Source organism: Sceloporus undulatus, chromosome 4 (assembly GCF_019175285.1).
Source record: "Sceloporus undulatus isolate JIND9_A2432 ecotype Alabama chromosome 4, SceUnd_v1.1, whole genome shotgun sequence".
Taxonomy (NCBI): domain Eukaryota; kingdom Metazoa; phylum Chordata; class Lepidosauria; order Squamata; family Phrynosomatidae; genus Sceloporus; species Sceloporus undulatus.
In genome coordinates, this window is record NC_056525.1 from 154,152,392 (window position 1) to 154,176,219 (window position 23,828).

The 23,828-nt window shown below is 39.2% G+C and overlaps 1 long non-coding RNA gene across 4 annotated transcripts in view; it reads left to right on the top strand.

The window, feature by feature from the left end:
* The window catches only part of LOC121927744, a 216,173-nt gene that overhangs the window by 21,392 nt on the left and 170,953 nt on the right, over nt 1-23,828 (top strand). For 2 of the 4 annotated variants that reach the window (XR_006103319.1, XR_006103321.1), the window contains exon 2: nt 2,527-2,564. The exons of the other annotated variants lie outside the window; for them this stretch is intronic. This is a non-coding gene — a long non-coding RNA (uncharacterized LOC121927744). The remainder of the gene's footprint in view (nt 1-2,526; nt 2,565-23,828) is intronic. 4 annotated transcript variants of the gene reach the window in all.

Here is a 23,828-nt window from a genome sequence, read left to right on the forward strand (position 1 = left end):
GCAACAAGCACCTTCTTGTGCACCCCTCTTACTTGATATTTTAATTGTCTCCTCCCTCCATATCTTCCTCTGCCCTGTATGACTCCCTGTATGATGTGCCTTCTCATGATGTGACCAAAGTATGACATCCTTAATTTGATCATCTTGGCTTCCAGGGAGATTCTGGCTTTATCTGCTCAAGAGCCCATTGATTTGTCTTTTTAGCTGCCCATGGTATCCTTAGCACTTTCTCCAGCACCACATTTCAAATGAGTTCATATTCTTATGGGCTTTCTTCACTGTACAACTCCCACATCTGTACATGGTGATTGGGAATACAATGGCTTTGATGATTCTAACTAGTGTTGATTTTTATATCTCTACACTTTTTGCATCCTGTCTAGTTTTTTCCAAGCTGCCTTTCCCATTCCTACTCTTCTGATTTCTTGACTGCAGTCACCATTCTGATCAATGTTTGATCCTAGGTACGGGAACTCTTTATCTATTTTTATTTCCTCATTTTCTAGGTTGAGTTTATGTATTTTTTTCTGTGGTCACTGTTTTTGTTTTTTTATGTTCAACATCAATCATGCCTTTGCACTTTCATCCTTAGTAATTTTTCCAAGTCTGTGATGTCTTCCACTAATATTATGGGGTCATCTGCATATCTTAAATGGTTGATGTTCCTTCCTCCTACCTTCACTCCTGCAAAGTCCAAATCTTCTTGTCTTATGATATTTTCTGCATATAAGTTGAATAAATAGGGTGATAGAATGCAGCCTTGCTCAGCCCCCTTGCCAATTTAGGGGCAATATTTCACCATATTCTTTGTTTAACAGTAGCCTCTTGTGGTAAGTATGGGTTTCTCACCAGACCTGTCAAATGTGGGTGGCATTTCCATGACCTTAAGAGCCCTTCATAGATTTCTGTGATCTATGCTGTCAAATGTTTTGCTGTAGTCTATAAAGCACATTACTAAGATTAAAATATGATGGTGCCAGATACATTAGAATTAGAAATATTTTCCAAGAAGAGACATTTCTTGGAATTCTTGATGCATTTGAGACTACTTGATGCATTTGAGACTTCTCTTTTATGACTTTAGCTAGGGAGATTTTAGAATGAAGTAGGATATTGGTGGCATATAGTCGCATAGACATCAATGGATGCATGTGGGGGTAAACATTCTATGCGAATTGGTTTTTTACAAGTCAAAATGTCACTGACATTTTAGGGCATAAATTTGGGGCTTCCTCAAGTGAAACATCTGGGGAAGTCTAAGAAGCTGAGCAGGCCAATGATATCTGGAAATGTTATTGAGTGATGTGTTTCCCTATCTGCCACCAGATTTCACCTAAAGCTAAGGTCAAATCAATGTGGAAGCTCCTGCTGTACTGAAATATCTATAGGAATTTGAGATAAGGTAAAACCTTTTTAAAAAAAAGTAATTAAGAACATTAAGGGGTTTGGAGATGAGTGAGGTATTCTCTTTGTTTTTGTGTGCTTATGGTGAACCTATCATGGGGTTTTCTTGGTAGCTTTTTATAGAGAGGATTTGCCATTGCCATCCTCTGAGGAAGAGAGTGTGTGACTTCTGTTCAGTTAATTTAAATAATGCATAATCTAAAGGTATTCATATCTCAAAAGGATTTTTTTACAAGTTATGTGCATTTCAAAAATAAAGTATTCACAAATTATAAGGAAGTTATTATGAAGAATGCAGTAACTTCACCAAAGTTAGGAATTCATTTGGCTTGCTTTTTCATTGTAATCAGGCCATATTTTTGTATATGCAGTAATCTTTTTGGTTTAAAAAATAAACATATAATTGATACCCTTATTATTGTGTGCCTTTAAGTCATTCCTGACTTATAGTGACCTTAAAATGAACCGATCACAGGGTTTTCTTGTCAAGATTTGTTCAGAGGAGGTTTGGACTTACCTTTCTCTGAAGCTAAGAGAATGTGACTTGTCCAAGGTCACCCAGCTGGTTTCCATGACTGAGCTGGGATTCAAACAAAAAATCTGGCACAAAAGGAAGTGGACTAAATCTTCGGAACTGCAGCAGCAGCCTACTTTGGAAGTGGGCCTGTGTGGTCACCATGGTCCCAGTGTGATTGGGGCAGGCACGGTTCTGGTGTGACCCTTTTGGCCCATCTGTTTCAGGCCTTAGAGCTATAACTAAAGTAAGTACCATTCTACGCTTGGAATATTACTTTTGAAAAGAACTATTTATTCATTACTCCAACCATTCATCAAGTCATTCCTACAGGCCAGAAAGTACCTGATTGAAATACTCTATACCAACATGTTACTGTTCCTATCACTGTTGTGCCAAGAAAAAAAAAGCTGTCTTGTTCTCTTAATCTCTAAGCATTCAGAGAAATTTCACCTCCTCCTTTAAACTCTCTTTCGTAGCTGACACCACTCATGCAGCCCAAGTGTGCCCCTTGTGCCAACTGTTTGGTACAACCAGCCTGGCAAGGCAGCTCTCTCCAACTGCACCCTAAATGTACTCTCAACGACCATATCTTTCTTTTTTGGCAGTGGCAGCAACCTCTTTCATTTGAGGAGAATGGAGGAAGGTAAGGCTAACTTTTTGTAAAAAAAAAAAAAGATCTTTATTTAAAGCAATCTGATTCAGTAGTGTAGCTCATGATGATAGTGACAAGTAGCACAGAAGCTTCTAAAGTTATTAGAGATTGCCACACTGTTCAGTCTGCCCTTGGTGTGACACATCTGAAACATCCTACAGGCCTTTGGATACCACAAAAGTCCAGCCTGCCTTGATATATGAGAAGATAAATGTTGCATTCCTTGTTGTAGCAAACATACTGTCCTTTCTCTTTTTAGTGTAAGAAGCTTAGTTTGTTTGTTACTGTACTTTGAATCAATAATGTATGAATGCACATGAGTATACAGTATGTGGGTCTAATTCCCCAAGAAGTCATAGTACTTAGTGCTGCCACATTTAGAATTAGAATTCAACAACTATGAAATACTCCCTAGTTCCCAGGACTCCAAGGTATTTACAGTTTCTCTGCCAGGAGTGCTTTCTCCAGTATTGATTGAGTTGATGAGAAGGAAGTGATGAAAAGGAAGTGTGTGAAATAAGGAGTGCAGAAACTAGTGAAGTGCTGCACTTTTTTTTTGGTAAATGTGTATGATCTATTCATTTCCATACACCTTTCTATAAGTTGATCTGTTTATATTTTCTCATAAAAACAGGAGTGTTTTTTTTAGTTGCTGTTATTGTTTGACTTTTTCTTTCTGTACTCAGCTCAAATCAGTTTAACCTCATTGTCATGTTTTTGTGTGCAACCCAATTTTCCAGACAGTGAGAAGTTTCATGGGTACAGCAGCTCTTATTCAAACTGGGTCTCTAAGAATGAAATCATCACTGGTGTATTGTGTCTTGAAATAGTCTACAAATATACAACTTGAGCATGGATGGCAATTAACAAAGACAGGGATGGGCAGCTGTGGCGCATCTGGAGACCAATTTTCTGCACTGGGATCCTCTGGGAGCCACACAGAGTCCCAAAAATGACAAGGAGGATGGAAGGAGGGTAAAAGTAAAAATAGAAGTTACTTTAACTCCACTTCTGGTTTTGTGAAATAAGTATATTTGATGTTTAACAATGCAGGAAGGTGCTGCAAGCTATTTAAAAGGTGAATCGCTCCTTGAGGCTTCCAGGAAAGACTCCTTTGTCTCCTTTGGGAGACAGAAAAAAGATGATATAGATTTCAGGGGTTGTCTTGTGAAGGTCAAAGGTCACAACATCTGGCTTAAGGAGCTGCATATAGCCCCAGGGCTATACTGTGTCTGTCCTTGAAAGAGATAAAACCTACACTCCATAGTTTCCTTTTCCCACCTTAGGTCTTTTTGCAGAGCAGCAAGCATCTTACAATTCTCCACAACCAAATCCTGGGCCTGACCAAACCCTCACTCCCACCCCATTTCTACAAAATTTCCCTTTTTTCAGTACAGCTTGATAACATCATGCCTAGGCAAAGATGAGAAAAGACATTTCTCAAATTTGCTAAATGTTTTCTTCCCTTTCATAGCAGTCTCTGACCATTTCCTTAGCATTTGTTAAAGCTGCTCCAAAATAATAATAATAATAATAATAATAATAATAATAATAATAATAACAATAATAATAATAATAAATACATCCATGCCTTTAGCTCACATTTTTGGTCCTTTCCAAAAATAGTACTAAAATTAGACTCCTGCAGTTGTTTCAAACAATGGATTTTCTTGCATTCCATAGTATAAGATCCCAACTTTATTGATTTGATTTGTGTACATTTTTCTTCTGAAGAAAGTGGAAATACATTGTGAAAGTTCAGTCTACATATGTACTTTCATAACACAGAAACCTTGATTCACCATTATTATTTTTAGAAGGGGAGGGAAGCTGTATTCCAACCAGCCTACCCTAAAAGCATCAGATCCTGTCTGATCTTGGAAGCTAAGCACAGTTATTCTTGGTTAGTTCTTGGATGGGAGACTACCAATGGATAACAGGGGCTGTAGGCCAGATTTTGGAGGAAGGAACTAGCAAAACCATCTCTATGTATTCCTTGCCTAAGAAAACTGTATGAAATTCATGGGGCGTGAGTGGATGAATCAGTGCATTGTTATTATAAATATGATTTGAATGCATGACACCCCTCCATTAAGTAATTCTGGATCAGTGTCTCTGATCATCTCAAAGAGAATGCAAATGACACCATGTAAGGAGTCTTAATCCTGTTGATGAAAATATGATTAATATGTGTAATAGGGTTGGGGGAAGTGCATTGAAGAAGAAATTATGAAAACAACTATGACATGAAGTGAGATTCATGAACATTATATGAACATAACCTGATCAGTCTGTACCGATATGAGAAGGTATCGGGCGGCTCCATCTTTTCTACTGCAGGCATCTCAGTATGAGAGAAACTAACTGGACATAGGATGGATGAGGAAGAAATTCTGGCTGAAACAATTTGGGATTCCATATTTGTCTAGATAAGGCCAGTTTCCAGACTTCACAATATTAATCTTTGAATCATGAATGCTTTAAAAGTCAATTGATCTTAAAACATGGAACTTCTCTCTTACTATTTTCTCACTAAGATAATTATAATTATTCCTTTCAATGACTCTGAAAAGAAGTTGAACTTTTCAAAATTATTACAGCCTGGATGTTTCTCAGTACTGAGAGTAATGCTATCCTAGATTTTTCCATGTTAAGATGCACCTTCCAGGATACTAGTTTCCTGCGGAATAAAAGTAACTTGGGAAAGCAATTAACTTGCATCACCTGGGGCTCATTCCCACTGGCAGAATATCACGGGTTGTGATTTAGATCTGCTCTATGTCTGTAACCGATTTCAAAAGATCCGTTGTTCTCACTATAAAAGGGGATCTCTTTTTATGCCACTTGAATCAGGGTTTTTTTTTCTGTCCCCATTTGCACCACTTCAAGCCAGGGATGGGGGAAGCCGGCAATGGAGCACAAGCCCGGGGGGGAGGGGGGAGAGCCAAGGCCGGGGACAGCAAACATGCACCGAGGAAGCCAAGTGGGAAGGAAGGAAGGCACCAGGGAGGCAAGCGAGGAAGCCAAGTGAGGAAGGAAGGCACCAGGAGGATAGAGGGGAGGTCAATTTTCTTTTTTAAAAAAAATAATAAAATATAGAATTTTAAATTGATTGATTTTGCACCTAATTGCCTTGCAAGTAGGTACAAAATCAAACAATTGCATATTCTATCAATTTTATTTTTTTTTAAACACACACACACAAGTACACAGGCAGTGCTGCAAGGGGGGGGAAATGGTGGATCTGTCAAAACATCACCCCTCTGCCACTTGTCCCTCCCCTCAGAAAGAATCAATTCTGATCTGGCATTCCCACTGTTAGGAATCGTGTCAGAACCGATTCTTCTCAAAAGAACCTCAAAATAACTGCTACCAAAAAAACCCCAGACTTTTTGCATTTGCTCCACTTTATTTCCCCTGGAATTGATTCAATGAGGATCAGAATGGATTTCCAGTGGGAACTAGGGGCATATACCCCGAATCAAGATTTGGAGCTTATCGTAGTGGGAACGACTTGCTGATTTGTACAAGAAAACCCTCCTCTTCTGGATCACTCTCCCATGTTTTCCTAACTTTCATTCTGCATTAGTATTACACCATACACATTTGTTGTGGTGTGTGTACTGGATTTTTCATTGCACAGTGAGCCAAACAGATAAATAACTCTCTGGCAACTAATTTGATACCCTCTCTGCAAAACTGGAATATCCAAGGTCAATGGGGCAAAGGCTAGACAAGGGAGAGTTTTGGCTTCCTAAAGAATCTAATTAGCTAATTAATCCAGTGCAAATTTGAAATGCTGGGCTTGCACAGAAGTCAGAGTAAATGGAAACTGGGAAGCACTGCATGGATGGATTTAAATGGCTTACTACCTCCACTCTTCTATTTCTTTCTTAAGTGATAAGAATTAAATGTTAAAGAAAAGACAAAAAGCAACATTTAGGACTTACTTTATGTTCACAATGGGATGAGGGGGGAGAGACTGATGCTCTGAGTTCATTTGAAGAACTTAATAACTGAGGAGACATGATAATGCTACCCAGGTCTCTGTCATTGTATGTTTATGGCAGTATACCTGTGTTTGTGTAAATGGTGTCCTTTGTAAATACTATGGTGCTTTTGTTTTGCCAGATTTTTGATATAAAGTATATAGATGTGACAATAATATGTTTACCTGCAACTTGAGAGGTTGGAGTGGGATCATTGTTATTATTCTTTATGACTGTATATTTCCTCTTGAAGACCTGTATACTAGTGGGTGGGGAACAAATGTAATAGAAATGGCTGGTGTCTATGTTGCTTCATTGTGATGATTCCAAGTTGGGTTTTATGGGAGATATTCATAATGCTGTACTTTGATCCCAAAGTAGGTTTAATACCTTGAATAGCTCCTGTAAAGCCTAGAATAGTTCACATAAAACATAGCATGGTTTCACTACTGAAAGACAGTGACATCTCTGGTGAATGGTAGAGTGGTTTCATCTCCATATCCAGCTTTATGGGCTTCTCTTAAATATGTGGCTGGTCACTGTGGAAAAAGTGCTAGATGGGATAGATCGCCAATTTGATTCCTTCTTCCTGCATAATTTCCCACTTCAAGCATTCCCAGCCAGCTCCCTCTGCTGAAGAACCTCAGCCAGCAGGGCAAGGGTAAGATTCTCCTGCTGATGAGGAAGATGACACAGCTGGGGTCTTAAGTCTTCAATATAGGAGGAAGGACAAAAGGATCCAACAAAGGATGCAACAAAGATAGTGATGCCACCCTTTCGATCAATGGATTGGGCCACGGCAACCATGTGCCGTGGCCCTGATTTGGTGTTTTTCCAGCCCAAAAAGGACTGGCAAAATGCCACTCCTTTTTGGGGTGGAAAAAAGCCACCCTTTCCACCATGGTGCCAGCTTTTCGGTGCTCCTGCAGTGTGTGGTGTATAAAGCCATGCTGCTGGAGCATCACAATGCTGCCTCAGTGGCAGTTGTCTGGATGGGCGGGCAGTGTTGGGGCATGCAGCATTCAAACCCCATACCCCCATGCCACCCTGAAGCCGGCTGAAGCTGGTGGTCTGTTTTGCCTCTAAGATACTCAGCCAAGCCGCAGGCCAAGCAGCAAGCAAGCTCTGATTAGAAACAGATGGTGTCAGGCTATTTAAAAGCTGAGTTTGCCTAAAGCAGTTGCTAGAAGCAACTTGTCTGTTTCCTGCCCAGCATTCCTGTACCTGATACCTGTTTCCAGACTCCTGCATTTCCTACTTTCGACTTTGAGCCTTCTTCAACCCTTGGACTGTGTTGACCTTGATTCCTGTTGTTTCGCTTGACTCGGACTGCTTGATCAATGCCTTTGTTTTAACAGACTCTTACAGGCAAGGACACTTCCTAGCTGCTTGTAATTCACTGCCTCTGCCTGCATTATCAGTTGATGGTTTCCTCCCAGCCAGCCTGAAACAGGACACTCCCTTCCCCCCCCCCTCTGTGTGTGTGAGAGAGAGAGAGAGAGAGAGAGAGAGAGAGTGAGTGAGAGAGTGAAAGTGAGTGAAAGTTTTACAAGTACCATTATTTGGGATTCATAAATTCCAGACCCTGGTACTGAAGACACATATGTGTGCATTGTTTCACTCTGTTGTATACTAAAAGGACTATTTGAACCCAAACATTTGTTGGTTTACCTTGGAAAATATTAAGAATGTAACTGAACAACATGTCTCCCGTGACACACCAGAACATATTGTTTCCAAATGGTAGTTGCTGATCTTTTTTTGGTTTCCTTAATGAACATCTCTATCTAGAGTGAAATGCATGCTTAATTATTCAGAAAGTGTCTCAACCCAGAAGAGAAACAGCTGGTGGCAGAGAATGTTTCTAAATAGTAATCTTCCAGATGTTCTGGATATATGCTCATTTATTCAAACTGAAAGTTTTGACCTTCAATAAGATAAAAAATGTGTTTGAAGGGTACTCTTACTAGCAACATAAACATTTTTATGATCATAGAATGGGATGCTTCTCTGTTACATAGGCCAGAGAAGAAATACTGTGGGGGAAAATAAAATAAAAGACTGACTTGTCCATTAGTTGTTTGTAGCTTGAGGGGGGGTGGGAATCTAAAGCAGCTTATGTTCAAAGGTACAAACAGATGTTAGACACAAGTTGGAGCCCTAATATTTTCCAATAGGTCTTCTCCACTGCAGCCTTTTCATCACATTCTATACTGTTGAGTCTGAAGGATCCTACATCAGTCAGAAGCATGCTTTAAAGTGGGTGTAGGTAAAAATAAAAGGCTTCTCCTAGTGTGAGTGGTGGGCATTTTCAAGCATAATCGAAGTACATTTGATACTGTAAGCATACACACCTACCCTAACACAGACAGAGAGATTGATTGGTAGTAAAAAGGGAATAATGATCTGTGTGTTGGTTTTTTGAAAAATAATCACACTGGATCATAGAATTTGTTTCTCACATAGAGTTCATGTTAACTGCCATGTGTTGATGTCCTATCAACATTACAAATTAGATAAGAATCCCTGTCCTCCACTGCCTTGCCCTGGTTTGTGGTCTTCCTCTCTTTCTTCTACCCTCTACCTTTCCTATTATTATTGTTTTTTCCAGTGATCCAGGCCTTCTCATTATGTAGACGAAGTATGGTAGTCTCAACTTGGCCATCTTTGCTTCCAAGGAGAACCTTGATCTCATCTGTTCAAGAACCCATCTGGTTTGTCTTCTTTGCTGTCCATGGTATCCTAAGTACTCTTCTCCAGCACCACATTTCAAATGAGTTGATTTTTTTTCTGTCTGCTTCTTTCACTATCTAGCTCTCACATCTGTATGTGGTAATTGGAAATACAATGACCTGGAAGATTCTGACTTGAGTACTCAGTTGTATGTCTTTTCTCTTTTGTATCTTTTCCAGTCCTTTCATAGCTGCCCTTCCCATTCCTAGTCTTCTTCTTATTTCTTGACTGCAATCTCCATTCTGGTCAATGTTTGATCCTAGATATGGGAATTCTTTAACTATTTCAATTTCCTCATTGTCTAGATTGAATTTGTCTATTTCTTCTGTGGTCATTATTTTTGTTTTCTTTCTGTTCAGCATCAGACATGGGCAGAAGCATCTATGGTGTGATCATGTGTGGTGCTACTGAAGGGGAATGGAAGTGTTTTCATGATTTCTTCAATGTGCTCTACATGGGCCAACCTTTGTGCCACGTCCGGAAGCTCCAATGGATACAAAACATGGCAGCCAGACTGGTCGCCAGAAAATATTACACCTATTTTAAAATTACTACATTGGCTGCCTATTCGCTTCTGGGCACAGTACAAGGTGTTGGTTATCACTTATAAAGCCCTACATGAAGGAACGCCTCATCCCACACAATCCTTCCCGTACACTCCGATCCTCCAGGAAAAACCTCTTACAATCTAGAAAGACCAGACTGGTGGTGACCTCCCGGAGGTCCTTCTCTGTCACCGCTCCAAAAACTTGGGATGACCTGCCGGAAGAGATTCGCCAATTATCCTTGCTTGAGGCTTTCAAAAAGGCGACAAAAACCTTTCTCTTCCGACAGGCCTTCCCCAATTGATAATGTCCAGAACCAATTGAATCCCCCTCCTCTTATTATTTTTCTCATTCATGGATTGTTTATTAATTTTGATGTATTGTTATGTATGTTGTAACCATGTTTTATTGTTTAATTTTCTACTTGAGGGAGAGTTGGGCTGGGGTCTTGTGGGGCTTGTTGTTTTTATTTTTGTGTATTGTACAAACTTTGTTGTTACCCGCCTTGGGCCCCATAACAGAAGAGGTGGGATATAAATATTATTATTATTATTATTATTATTATTATTATTATTATTATTATTATTGGAATTGCCAGGGAATCATCAGGAAAACAGTCCTTTTCTTCTTAACGATTTAGTCCATTTATACTTTTATACTTATTCTTATAGTAACACTGGTGTACATAAAACTTTTGTGAGGGTTTCAGCTGACCAAATTGCTGTCTTTGGGAGTTGGGAGGCTCACTCTTAAAAACATCAGCCAAGCTTCTTCTCCCCCCCCCCCCCTGCAAACTGGAAGTGACTGTCAAGTCAATTCCTGTTTGGAAATAAAACCCATCTGACCTTGTAACAGGTTCTAAGCTGCATTTTTTTTTAACATTCAGCAAAATGGTCCATAGCATTCCCAGAAGCTTTGTGGTGCTACTGGTCATTTAGGTATGAAACCGTTTTTGACACCCAGAATCAAGAGGGAGGTGAGAGATATGGTCCTCTGGGGTCTCACATGGGTCCAATGAAACCCCCCAAAGCCATGACAGTTGACCATTCTTCCCTAATAATATGGTATCCAAAGACAGCAAATGACCTAGCTCTCCCAGAGACACAAAAAGATGCAAAACAATAAATTTTTAAAGGTCTTATTTCATGTTGAATATGTATACAGGAAGTCTTTTTACATGAATGCAAGCTGACTATTGTGTGTCTGTGTGGCAAGAATATCATTTGGATTTGCAAACTTTCCTTAGAGGAACTGAGCTGGTCTATTAATAATGCAGAAGCCACTACAATATGTAATGCCGCCAGTCAATTAAAAATGGCAACAGAGCAGTTTTGCTTTTAAAAACCGAGGAAAGAAATCAATATATGAGGTGGAATCCAGCTCTGGAGAAGGGATGTGGTTATAGAACACTTGATGGGCATATAACATTTTATTGTATAAATAAAGACAAAGGTTTATAAGGGGCTATTGTTTCATATTGTATTTTAAAGGTTCCATAGGCTATAGCTTATTTCATTACAGATGTGAGCTAAAATCAACTAGGCAAGCAATTATCAGCATATTTCCTATCAATGGCTGACTGAGGCATACAGAAAGAGCATTTGGTAGAGTTCCATTAAGACTGTTGAATTTAGAGCTGGGGACAAATGATTTTATGTTTCCTGCTCAGAAACCAACCAACCAATATGCTCACATAGAAAATTAACCGAATAGACCAATAACCTCCAAAGATTTCAGTGTTCACATAGCCTTAAAAGGACTGTACCACATATGATTTCTGTTCAGGATCTTTGTGGTAACAATAAAATCAAGTGAAGCATTATCTTGGGGGGGGGGGGGATCCAATGGACCCAAAATAGGCAATGAGACAGGAGGAAATGGTAGCATGAGTAAAGCTGTAATTTGAGGAGTACTCATATCTTACTTCCATGTGCAGAAACCAGTTACCTTCCTCCTTCGATATTAGTGTTCACACATTTTAAAGTCTTGCGCTTGGATCAAATATGTGATTCAATTGTCCCATCTATAACTAGTGCTTATGAAGGAACCATAATGGCAGTGATGCTACATAACTTGTGATTTTCTAGTACAATCAGTTAGTGCATCAAAGAACTGGGGGAAAGGAGATGACTTATGAAGAGCTATAACTATAGCTGTGAGAGACTCTAAGTTAGAGGAGAAGTAATTTCTCATGAATACCTTCCAAAAGGGCTATAACCTCTTTACAATAGGCAAAAAAAATAAAAAAAAAATAAAATAATAATAATAATAATAAAATAAAATAAAAAATAAATAAAAAAATTGTGATTTAAAAGGGAATATGTGGGTTGATACAACACTTTTGATCAATATATCCCACTGTTATAATAGTTAGTTCCAGTTATGATTCAAAAGATTGGACAATTTAGCTGAAAATTTAGAGTGTGGCAGTGGTGGAATTCACAATGAATTCTCTGGCACTACAATGCTTTCTTCATTCAGACTTAGGAACAAAGCACACAACATGCACCTCACAAGATATTGTGCATGCTGGGAACTATCTAATAAGAGCCTAGAAAACTACATTTCGCTCTTCAAAAAATGGATGCATTTCAGGCTTTCTTTTCATCCTTTTCAATTGTCTCATGCTTTCAGTTTTCTAAAGGACTGATTTTTCAGGAAATGTAGCTGGTGCCAGCTTTGAAGTGTGTGTGTGTGTGTGTGTGTGTGTGTGTGAGTATGTGTATATATCTCCAACTCATTAGTGTTAAAATGGAGCTCTGCATGATGCATATTTTGTGTGAGATTCTTTTCATAGATCCTTCTTTTTACAAATATGATAATGCTGGGGAAGAAAGTAGTTCATAGTTCTTGGGGGCTGTGGACTGTAATCTGAGAAATGAGATAAAGTAAATTGCTGTATGGAGATTGTGATACTTCTTTTTTATAATTAAAAAGTACATAATATAAAGTAATAAGTTTTGTTGTTAGCTGCCTTCATGTTGACCATGACTCATAAAAGAGACTTCTCCAAGACCCAGTGTCCTCCATTTTTCTACTCAGGTCTTTCAGGCTCAGGCCTATGGCCTCTCTGACCAAGTCCAACCATCTGGCATGCAGTCTCCCTCTCTTTCTAGTGCTGTCTACCTTCCCTAGCATTATTGTCTCTTCTAATGCTGCATCCTCATTATGTAGCCAAAGTGCAGCAGTCTCAGTTCAGTCATCATGGATTCAAGCGGGAGTTTGGGCTTGATCTCTTCTAGAGCCCATTTGTTTGTCTTCTTGGCCATCCACAGTATCCTCAGCACTCTTCCCCAGCACCACATTTCAAAACAGTTGCTTTTCTTTCTATTAACTTCCTTCACTCTCCAGCCTCACATCCGCAGATAGCGAAGGGGAATATGATGGCTTGGATGATCCTCACTTTCATGTTCAGAGTTATTTCTTTACACTTTAGGATCTTGTCCAGTTCTTTCATAGCTGCTAGTCTCCATCTAATTTCTTGACTGCAGTCTCTGTTTTGATATATATTTGATCCAAGATAGAACAATTCTTTGTAATCAGTAGTTGTAGTATAATAGTAGTGGTAGCATTTATGTCATGTAGTTTCTAAAGGTCTTTTCATAGTAAACCACTATATCATTGATTCCATTTTGGTGAGACAGTCAGCTCTCTTGCTGAGAATTCTAAATGCTGCTCCCTAAACTACTAATTCCAGCATTCCATAGTGCTACTAATTGTCAAAATGGTCTACATGCAATGTTTCAGTATACTTTTCATCTGTCCTGATACCATCAGAAACATTAAGCAGATACTACAGATTGGGGAACAGAGAATGACTCACGTGAGTGAAGAACCACAAACCTCAAAGATTTAATTCTTCTAGCCATTTTATGCGAAAGTGCTTTGATATCTCATCTTCCTCCCAGTATGGGATCTAAAGCAACTTAGAACACATTCAAACCAATTACAGCTAAAACCTATTTGATACAAATGTTAAATAATCCATTGAATAAACCATATTATTATTAAAACACTAAATTGAAATAGTTTAAAAGCACATTAAAACATAGTTAAAATAATTATTCTATCTGTTTTTATTGTAATTGTAGCACCGCAGCTATTCTGTGTGAAACAAAACCTGGGGGGAATATTGGAAGACAATCTTAAGCAAATCATTCAAGGAATTTCAAGTGAAGCCAGCAAATTTTAATGAGTACCAAAATTTCACATTTATTCTTTATATTATAAAGTACAGTGGTCCCCTGTTATCCGCTGGGGTTTGGTTTCAGGACCCCCCATGAATAACAAAATCTGTGGATGCTCAAGTCCCATTAAACACAATGGCATAGCAAAATGGTGTCCCTTATATAAAATGGCAAAATCAAGGTTTGCTATTTGGAATTTATACTTTTTTGGAATGTTTTGGATGCTTGACTCCATGCTAGAGACTGTTTATGACCATTTGGAGGGAGTCTCCACAGATTATTTAGTTTTGAAAGTAACTGTAAATATAACCTGTGTATACAATGTGTACAATTTACTATACATAAGTAACACATCATTTTCAAAGCCACAAGAAGTTGTTGTTTAATCTTACTAGGGCAAACACTCAACAAGACAATATTAACTATTCAGTCTGCAGCTGTCAGAGTGAGTTTACTTAGTTCAGTCCAGCTCAGTCTCAGTGTCTCAGCAAAATCTATATTTAATAATCAGGAATTTAGGAGAAGCATCAACCTAGCCATTGGTAAGCATCAAGAGTCAATGAATACTCCAGTGATCTGCTCAATTGATAACCTGCTCAGAGATCATACCTCTGTCTCCTCTCATATAAGATTTCTTTGGCACCATTGCTGGTTGGAATATTTGTGTTCAACTGACAAAGTCAGCTTCCAATTGAGACCAATTAAGGGAAAGAATGTGGCTCATGGACAGAACACAAGTATGCAAAGGGATCTTGTGGCACCTTTGAGATTAACTCAAAGAAAGAAGTTAGTAGCATGAGCTATTGTAGACTTCAGCCTACTTCCTCAGATGCATGTTTGGAATGGAGAATACGGAGACAGACCTATATAAACTGTTTGTGTATGAGAATGTCAATTCAAATTCAAACCCTTCTCGGTATGGAGATGAGATGACAAGTTCATTTTTAACTATAATTGTTGGGGGGAAGAGGGGGGCAAAGACAGGAGGAAGGCTGATATGTAAAGCTGAGGAGAGTAGATAACCATATGAATGAGTGTTGGAATGTAACGTGGAAATAGAGAGGGGGATATGATGAACTGGTCAAGGGCACCCTCATGAGGATGGGGGTTAGGGAATTGAAATACGTATAGTGTTCCAGGAAACCATTATCTCTATTCAAACCATTGCTGATGGACTGTAGTCTGTGGATACATTCCGATTCTGCCATTTCTCTTTCCAATCTTCCTTTGTAGTTCTTTTGTTCAAGGATCACTATTCTGAGGTCTGAGATGGAATGCCTATGGACACTGAAATGTTCTGTGTTCCCATTCCTAATGGATGGTTTATTTCCATTTTTCCTCCGGTGCAGGAACTGGCCTTTTTTCTAATGTAGAATGCTGAAGGGCATTGCTGACAGAGGATGGCATACATCACAGAAGATGAGCATATGAAACTCCCTTTGTTACTGTGGATGATGTCATTAAGTCCAGTGATGACATTTCCTGAATGAATGTGAGGGCAGAGTTGGCAGCTGGGTTTGTGTTCACACCTGTGTTGCAGGTCCTCCTGTAGGTAGGTACTTGTTTGAGGTTTGGAGGATGTCTGTAGGTGAGTAAAGGTCTGTCACTAAGAGTCCCTGTGAAGTCAATATTATTGTCCAGAATGGGTTATAGTTCATTGTTCATTGTTTACTGACGATATGCCTCAATGGTCTCAGGCATATCAAGGAGTTGTATGTGATCACCAGTGGGGTTCTGTCATTTTCTCCCTTCAGTCTGTTCTGTAATAGAGTAATCCTGGATACAAATCTTGCCTGTTGTTGTTGTTGTTGTTGTTGTTAATATTAATGTGGTAGGTACTGTAGTTTAAGGAATGCTCAAACACATATTTTTCATGTAGTCTCAGGTTCAGTTTCTAGCATCTACAGGTAAAAAAAATCAGCCTGCGTAAGAACATGGAAAGCCACTGTCTGTCTGAAGAGACAGTGAAGGTCTTGGTGAGCAAATAGTCCAACCAGATATAAGGTTACTTACTATGTCACAAAGAGAACTTCCTATGTCACAAACTGCAATCTGGTTCCCTCCAAATGTTTTGGATCACAACTTCCATCAGTTCTGACAATTGACCATGCTCACTGGGATTTCTGGGAGCTTTAGTGACACCTGTTTTCCCTTATACTGTTAGTGAACCTGATGACTCAGACTCTGGCAGTGGTGACTTTTCTGAATACAGCTTGAAATTAGATTGTCTGTCTTGTGCATCATCTTTCTTGACACGAGCTTTGATGCTATTGATTTACTGTCCAGCTTCCACTTCCTGCCATTCATTTTCTGCTTTGTGCTTTGATGTTCTCTGGGTTGTCAGTGAGAAGTGATAATAGTTAGCTCTGAGGAAGGATCCTCAGATACAGTACTGCTGTGATAAAAGAAACTGCGATGGGAAAATCACTTCTGAATATAGAGCCTTCAAAGGCACAATGATGACTTCTGAGTTGGCCACTCCTTTGTCAAGGGGTATACATCATCTGTTCATCATTTAGTCAGATGAGTTGAGGGCAAATCCTCAAATGATCAGGGGTTCCAGAACACACATAGTGCTCACTTGCCTATAGGGCTTTTCCATTTATGTCAACAGAGGAAAAGGCAGTGGTTTCCAAGATATGTATGCATGATTCCATCACTGGAAGGAATCCAGACCCTACTTGTTGTGTGCTACCAACAGATAATTAGTGAATAAGATGGTTCATAGATCCAAAGTCCATTGACCTGAGATCTGCAAGGGCAGGAATTCTATTGCTTCATGAATCATGGGATAAAGGTTATTACGATGGGACAAGCAACTCTGTTCCATTTCTCTCAGATACTCTTACTGGTCTGAGGCTTGAAAACCAAGAGGGACACGAGAAACAAAATGAGAAGGGGCATTTCAAAGAGAAACTAAGAACTGAATAATTTCTGGATGGCTGCAAGAAAAAAAAAGATTTTTAGGTTAGAAATTTTCCTCCTTTTTTTTTCCTTGGTTCCTTGATGATATGGGAAAGTTTGTATTTATTTTTTTTTTTAAAAAATGAACTCTGAAGACTGAGAGAGAAACAAAGAGAGAGAAGGAAAATATGACCACTGTCAGTCCTCCTGTGAAGCCTTTTTACTGAACATTGCCTGTTCCTTGGTTTTCATGCAGCAGCCATTCCACCCACTAATTACTATCTTTCTGAGGTGACAGGATTATGGGCTCCTGAGAGCCAGGAGAGTACTCCAAGGTGGAGGCAGTAGGAAAAAGAAGATTGCATTACAGATAGATAAACTCAATCAAGGAACTCATGGTCCTGGTTTTGCAAGACCTGAGCAGGACAAGTGATGACAGGGTGGAGGTCTCTCACTCATAGGGTTTCTATAATTTGAAGTCAACCTGCAGACAGTTAAGAATAAGGAGCCTCAAAATATTAAGAAAATGATGCTTGAAGATTCTTGTTTCCTTTTTGCTTCCCCATCCCTATTAGATTGTAAGCTTGAAAGAAAATGACTTTCATCCTTGTCTGCCTCATCTCTCCTGGAATCGATATGTAAAATTCTCCAAAAACTCTTGACTGTGTAGAGTAAGGTATAAATGTTTTCTCTCCCCCCACCATTTAAAATAACCTATCAGTCTTGCTTCTATTTTTTAATTCAAAAGGCCAAGTGCTACAGGCAGATAAGCTCCATATGTACTGGAGCATTGTGACAAGGTGCTCCATTAGGATTCATGTAACTACATAGGTATTGCTATGGTAGGAGTGGGGATCCTGTCCTATCCGATCCCCCCCTCCACCGCTTTATCAATCTCTGAGTGCTCAGAGTGAAAATACATAAAGCATAGAGTCAGTGAAATGAACGCATAAAAGGGAAAGAAGATTCAGCTTCCACTGATTTTCTCACAGTAATTCCATCATAGTCACTTGACCAAACTCATAATATTTTTTATCTATAATAGCTTTTTAAGAGCAGCAGATTTTGTCCTACTTAAGTTTCCTCATTTACCTAGGCATTTTAATGGAAGTTGTCTCTAACACTTAGATTTGGAAATATTAATGCACAGTCATCTGAATAACAGATGACTCTTATCAAGCGCAGCTGCATTGCATGTGGATTAGACAAAACTTTAATCCCAAGTGCTAGAAAAATAAGAGTATTAAGTGCACATTCCCCATGCAGTGCAGGTGTGACCAACTGAATGCAGAGCATGATGTTCCTTTTGTCTGAAAACTCAGGGCAAGGCTTTTACTCCAATAATCACATTACATCATTCATGGAAGCTTCCAGAAGATCTATATGACACTTTCTGCAGTTTGTAGCCTTCCCGTGTTTTTTAACTCTTTCATCTTTTTCCCACTAAGAGGGCATCTTATAGGTAAAGAAAAACTGAATTGTTCCACAGTGCCTTTTCCATTGTGAGGAGTAGGAGCCACCTGTTTAGACACACTCTCAGAATTATGTGTGAAGCATATTGTGCATACACTTCAAATGTTGCTTCTTTTCTTAATGTGTTGTAATAGTTAATATATTGAACTAAGCCTGGGATTCAAGTCCTCACAGAATCATGTTATTCAATGGAGAATGTGTGCTTAATACTCTCTTTGGGTTACTGGTCATACTCTATTAGCTTGCTAAGGGATGTACTGAGGATAAAATGGAGAACCTCTTTGCATGAGAAAAGAAAGCTGAAATGGAGAGGAAGAGTAGCAGCTTTCTCAGTCTCCATAGCATTTCCATTCTCTTCCAGAGGCAGATGGTAGTAAAAGTGTGTCTTTTGTTGCACTGGAAAAATCCATTTTACAAAAGGTATGCTTTTACCATCATCTCCCTCAGGGAAAAGAACAGAAGTACTATGTCAACATACAGAGAAGCACTGAGAAAGTCACTACTCTGTGGGTCCGTTTTGTCCCCCCCCCTCATATGAGAAGGCTTGAATTGACCCACATAGGTTGCCTTGAGTTATCAGAGGAAAGGCAAGATACACATCTAACAAATAAATTGAAAGATATACATTGTTTTTGAGTAGACATGTTATCACACACACAAACACAAAGCTGCCACCAAAAATGATGAGTTATTCCCCCACCATCATAAAGCTCACCTAAGGTTATCAGTTCACATTGTGTAAGAATCCCTAGCTACCCAGTGGGAAGATCCAGTGCAGCAAGTTGTGTTCATATTCATTTGGGTTTTCCCCGTGCTGTGGCAAAATCTATACTTTTTGTAGATTTGTCTGCATAGCTGGAAGATGGTATCTTGGCTTAGTAAACTCAGATACAAATTGGCCTCACACAGTGCCATCCCTACACTTGGTGTCACCTGATGCAGGGGCTGGGGCTCCTTGGAGCAGGGCTTCTACAGTGGCATGTGCTCCCTCTCCATGTGCTTCTCTGTCCTTTTCATGATAAGGAAAAGGGATGACATAGGATGGGGGAGCACATGGAGGGGGAGTATGCAGGAACAGTGCACAGGGACAGTGCATGGGGAGGGGTCATGGGAAGAACATGTGGAGGGGAGCATGGGGACAGCACACAGGGAGAGGATACATAGGGAGGTGACTAGATTTTCAGGTGTGTCACCCAGTGCAGGCCATCCCATGGCACACATGCCCCAGTGATGCCACTGGCCTCACATATAATCCTTCAGCAGGAACCAACAAACAAACCAGGAAGTATTCATTCTTTCTTGATCTCAACTGCAAAACCATTGCTAATGGCTTTAGAGCAAGCTCAGATTTTAACCCAGGCTCTACTCATGGCTAATATCCTTGCTCATTTCTTTTAAACAAATGTTTCAAAATTGATAAAATCATCCAAATGTGGACATTTTATGTATTTGATGGCAAGGGAAGAGTGTGTTCTCCTAACAGAGGCAGATGAGCAAGAAAGTTATTAATTATTTGTCAGAAAAAGAAGTGCAGAGTTTCCCTACAGAAAGGTGTGATTCTTAGGTCAACATCTTGGAGCAATGTCAGTATATCACAGCTGAGGTACCTTCTCATTTCAGGCATGCTGTCAAATATATTAAAGTGCTGTTTGCAGAACTGTTGCATCCTTAAGCATCTTTACATTTCATGATGAAGACTAGATATGACTGAGGTACTAAACAGACTGTACCTCACTTTTGAATGATATCCCATGGCTATGTAAGTGCTAAAATAGCTATGTACACAACCAAAAAGAGCTCATTTATTTTATGATGGTTTTGGAGTTCTGAAATACACAAAAAGTTCTCCAAACACGATACTGAAGAAAGACTAAAAGATAGGCATTTATTTTCAGTTAAAAACCTGTTATTGCTAATTTATTGTCTGTACTTGTGGAGTGTCAAATGTTGTCTTTTTTCAGACAGCTTGTGCAAAACAAGATTAACATGGCAGCTATTTGCACCGTATATGTGTGCATGTGCCTTCAAGTCACCTGTTGACTTATGGCAATACCATAAATTTCAAAATGTTTCCTTAGGCAAGGAATACTCAGAGGTACTTTTGCCAGTTCCTTCCTCTGAAGGAAAGCACTTTGTACTTTAGTATATAACAAAGAGGAAAAATATAGAGAGAGCTGATACATGTCTTATACCCATCTCATAAAAACCCCCCCACAAAATCACAGTGTTGGAAGGGGGCCTTGGAAATAGGGTGGAGTAACATTTTTTAAAAGGAACTTTTATCTTTTGTGAAAAGTGAAGAAAGAATTATATCTAAGCACCCCCACAAACCTTTAGAATTACATTTCTGTGTTTTCTGCCTACTTATTATATCAAGTTAAAAATTATCAGTCTGAATGACTCATTTCTTCTGTATTGGTATTTCCTTATCACATTATGGTTACGATCCTGTACAACCTTACATGGGAATAAATCTCACTGAATTGAGCTGAACTTATTTCTAAATAGATATGCAAAGAAATGTGCTGCACATCTTGAAGTATATTTGTAACCGTCTCGTTTTTGAAGTGTTGATAATGCACTGTTTATCAGGAGGAGCAAAGAAGAAATTGCATGAATGGGCAACTCCTTGGGATCGTGTGACATCAAAGATATACCATTGGATAGTTCTTATTTCCATGTGGTTGTAATGACAGCCTGTTTCACATTTGTGTGTGTATGGGGGAAGAGAGAAGGTTTAAGTGTATGAGCCAGGGCTTTGATGACCCTGAAATAACAAGATCAGACACAAGTAAATGCATTGATTAAGGTACACTTTATTGATCTATAACCTATTTAACTAAATTTGGACCTATGAATATGCAATGGATGAAAGAGCTGGACAGTGAAGAAAGGAGATAGGAAGAAAATTAATTCATTTGATATATATTGTGCTGGAGAAGAGTGCTGAGGATACCATGGACATTTAAAAAGACAAACCCATGGGTACTAGAAGAGATCAAGCCAGAATGCTCCCTGGAAGTCAAGATGACTCAATCAAGGCCATCATACTTTGGCCACATAATGAGAAGGTACGGCTCATAAAGATAATGATGCTGGGAAATATGAATGGAAATAGAAATAGAGGAAGACCACATGCTAGATGGATAGATTCCATTAGGAAGACCATGGGCCTGAGCCTTCAGGATCTGGAGGTAGAGGATAGAGGGGCTTGGAGATGTCTCATTCACAAGGTCACCATGAGTTGAGATTGACTCAAAAGCAGCTAACAGCAGGTTTGGTGCCAAACACCAAGTATGAGAAATTCTGGCTTCTATTCATGGAGGCAATCAAACTGCCTTCCATCCTTGCAGCTCACCATGCAGTCAGGGAAGAAGATTATTTGTGAGATTTTCAGCATGCTTATTGTCTTCTTATAGTCTTATGGCTAATTACAATAATTCCCAGTTCTCAGTCTCCACTGAGATGGCTTTCAAGCTGATATTTTGTGAGAATCTGTGACTGACTTTAAGATCAACTCCAAGAGGAGCTGTTGAAGATGGAAGCCAATCATGTGGAAGGAGTTCAGTGGAACTTGAGCCTGAATGAGAACTGTTGCTAGTGTGAGTTAACCAGCTGATATATCTCAGTTAATAAATTCTTAATTGTCAATTCCTTGGTGGCTGGTGACTCATATATAAGAGCAACTATGCATTTGCTTCAGGATTTAGCCCAGACTGTAAAGGTGTTAGCCAAGGTTTTGAACCTGTTCTGGGCATAGGGTCAGCATCCTTTATAGTTCAAATTAAAACGCTGGATAAAGTACCAGTATGGTGTATTGCAGTGGCTCCCAAATGCTGGTCCTCTGGGTCTTTTGAACTTCAGTCCCAGGATTCTTAGCTTTTAGACATGAAGACTTGGGCTTCTGGGAGCTGAAGTCCAAAACACTTGGAGGACAGAAGTTTGAGAATTGCTAATGTAGTGGTTTGAGTGTTGGGCTATGATTATGGATACCAGAGTTTGACTCTCCACTCCACTGGCTGACCTTGGACAAGTCACAGTCTGTCAACCTGAGAGAAAGGTGAAGGCAAACCAACTCAGAACAAATCTTTCTGGGAAAACCTTATAATAGATAAGCCTTAGGGTCATCATAATCTGGAAATGACCTGAAGGCCCACAATGGGGGGGGGGGGGGGAGACAACCAACCAACCAAACTGGAGTAGATTTGCTGCTTCATTTATACCATTAGCTGCTACTGATAAACTTTCTTACCTTTTGTCCTTTATCCCCCACTGCTCTTTCTGTGGCACAAAAAGTATATTACCTTTAATGAAGTTGTCCAGCAAGCCCTCTTGAAGAAGCAGGTCACTCTTTAAATGGCTCTTCTCCTGCACTATATGTATATGTGTGTATTACTGATTTTTCAAAACCACAAGTAGATTTCGAGCTGCTTCTCAGAGATGTTTTTGGCATTTTGGGATGTCCTAGCAACCCCCCCCCCTCCCCCAGCAAGGATCTCAGAGGCAGAAGACTGGCCTCAGACCCATGATTGCTGCCCATCCTTCAACCAGGAATATTAGCAAACTACAAGGCAGAAGGCTTTTGTAAACCCACTAGTTTCTAAATAGTATGTAAAGAGATATTTTAGCACCTTTGAGACTAACTGAAAGAAAGGAGTTGGCAGCATGAACTTTCATAGACATAAGTCTACAAAAGCTCATGCTGCAAACTACTTTCTTTCAGTTAGTCTCAAATCTGCTACAAGATCTCTCTACATACTGATTCTACAGACTAACACTGTTATGTCTTTTAGTTTCTAAGTAGTTCCTACAGTCACTCTAAGTGCAACTGATATTTAAAAATATTTTTAATGAGTCTAAAGAAAAATGGGTCATTTTCATTAAAGGACAGTTTGTGTATGAATAATTTTATCAGGGGGAACACCCTGAAGCAATTGCATGATGTCATATTTCAATTGTAAAATGTAAGACTTAATCTTGCAGTGAAATGAGTCATTAATAGAAGATAATTCCTTGTTTGTGTATATGGAAAAAGTACTTGAATGGCAATTAATGGCCCATTAAGTTTGTTTATTTACTAAGGAACTGATTTGATGATTTTATATTCTGCCCTCTGAACCAATGACTCATTGCAGTTTAGTGATGAAAAAACAAACAGTGTGTGTATGAATATAACTGCAGATGTCTTGAATCTTTTTTAATAAGGTGTGTTTTTGTGTCTGTGTCTGTGTATAAGTTTGAAGGCCCAGAACTAAAAACAAAGTAAAATACAGGACAGATTCAGGTTCAAACTCCAAGTGCTTTTCATAAAATGTGAGGGAGGGCATATCATCTTCATTAACTCTGTCCTCCCCCAAAGTTCCTTTGGATCCATTCAGTTTTCTAGTCTCACATCTTCATTATCCCTAGAGAGCATGGCTTCAT